Source organism: Danio rerio, chromosome 11 (assembly GCF_052040795.2).
Source record: "Danio rerio strain M-AB ecotype USA chromosome 11, GRCz13ab, whole genome shotgun sequence".
Taxonomy (NCBI): domain Eukaryota; kingdom Metazoa; phylum Chordata; class Actinopteri; order Cypriniformes; family Danionidae; genus Danio; species Danio rerio.
In genome coordinates, this window is record NC_141031.1 from 17,661,710 (window position 1) to 17,667,709 (window position 6,000).

Genomic DNA, 6,000 nt, shown 5'->3' on the forward strand with positions numbered 1-6,000 from the left:
AGGGTTACGCAATATCACTAAGAGGAAAGCTATTTTCTTATACTTGAAGCGCTTTAATGCAGATTTTTGTTTTCTACAAGAATGCCACTCTGTTACTGAAGATGCACAATTTTGGAGGTCACAGTGGGGACTAGATCTGTGGTTTTCCCATGGCACTACTAAATCTGCTGGGGTTTGTATTTTAAAGGACAGATTTAAAGGAAAAATCTTAAGATCTATCTGTGATGCTTCTGGGCACTACATTGTACTTGCCACTGAGATTTTAAATGAAACTTATATTATAGTTAATGTATATGGTTTTAACTTACAAAAAGAAAATAAAGCTCTCTTCAATAGATTAGGCAAGCAGGTGATTCAAATGTTAACCATTTTTCCTAACTCTGCTCTAATCTTTGGTGGTGATTTCAATGTTGTCCTAGATAATAGTTTAGATAGATGGCCTCATCAAACTGGAATTCCTAATTCAGATTATATTATGGCTTTTATAGAACAATTTTCCTTGTTTGATCCATGGAGAAAATCTCATCCAACACAAGAATGCTTTACTTGGAGTAACAAATCTTTATCTTCTCAATCTAGGATTGATTATTGGCTTACTTCCAATGACTTGGATAACATTGTTACTGACATAATACCATCTCCGTTCTCAGATCATGCAGCTATTTCGATTATGATTCCCTTTAGAAACTTTAGTAATTTAACTCAAAAATCTGGTTACTGGAAATTAAATAATTCAGTTCTTAAACATAAGGAAGTTATTACTGGAATAGAAAAAATTATTTTAACTTACTGGAATAAAGCGAAAGTTGAAAAAAAATATTGTAATAATTGGGAACTTCTCAAATTTGAAGTGGGAAAATTTTTTAGGAAATACTGTAGTGAATTGGCAAAAAAGAGAAGAGCTGAAGAAGATAGTATTATTTTAAAAATATCCACTTTATCATCCAAAACAATAGAAGAATTATCAGAATCTGAAAAAGCAGAACTTACTGAACAAAAGATTAAATTAGAAGAATTTTACAAACAAAAGGCAGAAGGAGCTTTTATAAGGTCTCGAAGGAAATGGCTTGAAGAGGGTGAAATGAGCTCTGCGTATTTCTTTAGACTTGAGAGGCAACAAGCTAAATATAATTATATTGAGCAATTGAGGATTGATGGTAATATTGTGGAGAATGCAAAAATTGTTGCAAACTATTGTTCTGAATTTTACAGTAACTTGTATTCTTCTAAATTTTCTCAACAATCTACTACAGAATTCTTTAAATCGCTACATAACATAAAACAGATTAGTGATGATGAGTTCAATATATGTGAAGCCCCTCTTAGTTTACAAGAAGTTACGGATGCCATTAAATCACTGAAAAGCAACAAGTCTCCTGGAACGGACGGACTCTCTGCTGAGTTTTATAGAACATTTGAGAAACTTTTAACTCCTTTTTTGCTTGAGGTCTTTAATGAGAGCATAGATAGATCCTTCCTTCCTCCAACCTTATGTCAAGGACTAATAACTTTAATACCAAAACCAAATAAAGATCACTTATTAATTGATAATTGGCGACCAATTACCTTGCTGAACAATGATTATAAAATTATTGCATTAGTTTTATCCAAAAGAGTAAAATGTACTTTGAACAATTTAATTGATGAATGTCAATCTGGATTTTTGCAAAAAAGACACATTTTTAATAACATACGTTTAGTATTAGATATTCTAGATTATTCACATTACTTCTCTAATGACAACTTTATACTTTTTCTTGACTACTATAAAGCTTTTGATTCTTTAGAACATGAATTTTTGTTACAAACTCTTAGTAGGGTAGGATTTGGAAATTTCTTCTGTAGATCTATTAAAATGCTTTACACTAATTGCAATAGTTCTATTAGACTCAGCAGCGGCACCTCTCCTAGATTTTCTTTGAGACGAGGAGTTAGGCAGGGATGCCCAATATCCCCGTACCTGTTTTTGATAGCTACTGAACTTCTAAATATACATATTAGAGAAAGCTCCTTAAAAGGAATATCTATTGAAAACACTGAAGTGGTAATAAGCCAGTTAGCGGATGATACTGTTTTGTTTCTGAAGGATGCCTCACAGATTGCTACAGCAATAGAAATTCTTGAACCCTTTTCTAAAGCCTCAGGTCTCTGCCTTAACATAAATAAATGTGAATTATTACCAGTGGGTAATTGTTCAGAATCTCTAATTTGTAACATCCCTGTGAGAGAGAGTGTGACATATTTGGGAATTAAAATAATTAAGGACGATAAAAGTAGATGTATTTCCAATTTTCTACCAATTATTGAAAAAACGAAAAAGATGATGAACCATTGGCTACAAAGAGATCTATCAATCAAAGGCAGAGTTCTGCTCACTAAAGCAGAAGGTATTTCTAGATTGTCATATACAGCTCAGTCTATTTCAGTTGATAAGCACACAAACAAACTAATTGACGGAATGTTGACAAAATTTCTTTGGAAAAACAAAATTCATTATATAAAAAAATCAGTAATGCTGAATTCTTATGACAAAGGCGGCTTAAATTTTATTGATTTTAACTCACTTAATGGTAATTTTAAAATTAATTGGATAAGACAATTTCTTATAAATAGTTCTTCTATCTGGAATATTATCCCCCGTTTCATTTTCTCTCATATGGGTGGTTTAGAATTTCTTTTAATGTGTAATTACAAAATTGAAAAACTCCCAATCAAACTGTCTAAATTTCATCAACAAGTGCTTACAACATGGAGGCTTATTTATAAACACAACTTCTCCCCACATAGTTTTCTTATTTGGAATAATGCCAATATCATGTATAGAAATAAGTCACTATTCTTTAACAATTGGTTTAACAATGGACTATTATTAGTTAACCAATTATTTGATAATGCCGGAAATTTATTAACATTTACAGAATTTATGGCACGATACAAAATTCCTGTTACATTACAGGAATTTACTATTCTAACCGGGGCAATACCCACTGGTATACATATGCTGTATAAAGGCAGTGTATGTACATCAGCACTTACTGTTTGTCCTCCTAAACCTGAACAAACCTCGGTTGGGTTTATCTGTTTCTCTGGATTTAAGCCTAATAATCACAAAATTAGATCTTTAATCTTAAAAGAAAATATGTCTATACCGTATGTTATTTTTTACTGGAACAATATCTTTAATAACATAAACTGGACTCAAGTTTGGTCATTACCTCAAAAATTTTTTATCACAAATAAGGCTAAAGAAATATCATTTAAATTACTTCATAGAGTTTATCCCACAAAATTATTTCTACAAAAATTTAAAATTGATATTGAGTTAGAATGCTGTTTTTGCGAAAGCTTTAATGAAACTATTTCACATTTATTTTGGTCTTGCCAATATACTCGACTATTATGGATCAATGTTGAAGCTTTTATTGCCCATAATATCTTAAAAACCTTTTCCTTATCTTATAAACATGTGATTTTGGGTTTTTATGTTAAGGATCGCTCTTTAAAAGATGCTGGTTTTATTATAAATTTAATTTTATTATTATGTAAATTTCACATACATAAATCCAAGTTTTCCAAAAGCAAACCTCTCTTCATGGTGTTAGAAAAAGAGATTCAAATGTATATAAAAGTGATTTCCAAGTCTCAAAATAGAAAAGCAATTAAAACAATTAATATATGCTCCTCCTTTAACATTTTTACATAAAATGTTTGTATATATGCATTTCCTGTGAAAAAAAAAGTGCATTACTAACTCTTGTAAATCACTAAAATTATAAAATGTGCGAAACATATTTGTATGTAATTTGATAATTATGTACCCTCTCCTCTGTTTTTTTTTTCTTTTTTTTCTTTTTTTCTCTTCTTTGTTTTTTTCACTTATTTCATTCTTGTTAAGAAATGTAAAGTGATTGTATTGTATAACAAAACAACTGTAACTGTACATGCTGGTTCTTGTTAATAAAAAAAAAAAAAAAAAAAAAAAAAAAAGTACAAACATTGCTCATTATATATGTGAAAAAAATAAATTTTACTCACTTTAAAACAGAAATAGGTCACTACCTATGCACGATAAAAGAAACAAAAAAATACCAAAGAAAAAATTACTTAATTATTTTAAAGCCTTAAATTTAGTCTTTGAATAATTGTATTTTTTTCTTTTCTTTTTATATTGTATTTGTTTTGATGTCGGTATATTTGTTGTTATATTTGTTGCATGTTCCGTGTTCTAAAATTGCAATTAAAAATAAAAATGACAGTACAAAAAAAAAAAAAAAAAAAAAAAAGACTTCATGCAGCGCTGCGCAGATCGATCGAAATCTGTCTTAAAGCGGTGCATGCTGGTTAGAAATCTTGTCCGGATTGATGCTGCGCCGACGCCACGTGACTGTCACATGTGGCATCAAAGTACCGCGACAGCGCTCCGATATGGAAGGCCGTTGGGGCCAAAATGCGCAGTAAGAGGAGGGCTCAAAAATTACATCAGAAGTCGGACACCGCCGAATCTCGCTGTTTAGCCACCTGGAAACGACACCAGTGGCGGAGATCTCGTTCGCGTTTTTTTATCGCAGACGAATGACCTCATGAAAAAATACTATGGTGATTTATAGTAAATATTATTGCATTTTAAATATGTTTTTTTCAGTATTGGGTTATGTTTATAGTTGTTGTGATACCAGAGCAACTATACAATTTAAATAGGCTATTTTATAACATGGTTCAAAAGCACTACAGTATACATTACTATAGTATTTTTAATATGGGAGTGGATGCAATAGAAATATCACTGTTTTTACAAAAAAATGGTTCAGAATTACAGAAGATGAACAGCTCATTAACTAAAAGGGTGTATTTAAAATATAATTCTGTATATTCAACAAACGTTAAAAGAATAACAAAATAAACAGCTTATACAGCAAGAAAGCTTTCAAGAAACCTAATTTGGCTACATTATAAATGAAGTAGCCATAGATGCTTTTGAGTGACGGGTCATGACAAATGTTTGTTTGACAAATAAAGTCTTAGGGGGTTAATTATATTGACAAGCTTATTAGGTCTATATAAACTGATATTAATCCAGCCAGACTAAAATAAACAGCCCAAGACTTTCTCCAGAATAAAAACTATTAAACTGTAGGAAAAACTGTGAAAATATTCTTGGTCTATTAAACATGACTTTTGACTTCACATACATATACATGTGTGTGTGTGTGTGTGTGTGTGTCTTGTTTACTACACCCTTTTCACTTCTCATATGAAACCACACAAAGATGAGGCATAATGACAAAACAGTCTGATTACCTTTGTATGTCTGAATATATGTATATATTGGATTGACTTTCATTGAATAACGCTGCATAAAAATTACAATACAAAATTCACACAAACATACAAAAAGTGAAAATGACAACAAACAGGACTTAAAACTGAGAGAGAAATAAAATACAGCACACACACATCCTAATGATTTATAAGTAACATTTAGTTATATTACGGTCACGTTATGTTTTACAAAGATGTGTTTTGTTTTTGTTTGCGTGTAAATCTAAATTAATAACCATATGTAACGCTCTTTATGACTTTCTTTAATTATCAACGAAAATACAAAAAAGGTATTCAACAAATCCAGGTATAAACCTTAGTAAAACAAGATAATAAAGTGTAATGTGTCAGTCTCATCCAATCAGCATTCAGCTGTGTCGTCAGCCAGTCGTTTCCCATCATGCTTTTGGTAGCGCAGTCTTTTGAGAGCAACTGCGGCCGACTTCTCTATCCGAGGTACCCACCTCGCGATCGCGAGAGTTTTTTGGCGCTCGTCAGCGTGACATCAGAGCGAGGCGAAGGCAAGGCGGACACATTACTAACCGGCATGCATCTTGCGGTAATCACCGGTGATCGATTCTGCGCAGATTTTGGCCAGGTCAAACGAGCCTGTTTTTTTGATACATGCTCCGAAGCCTCGGCGCACAACGTCCCATCACTACTTCAGGTACGCGCCTACTG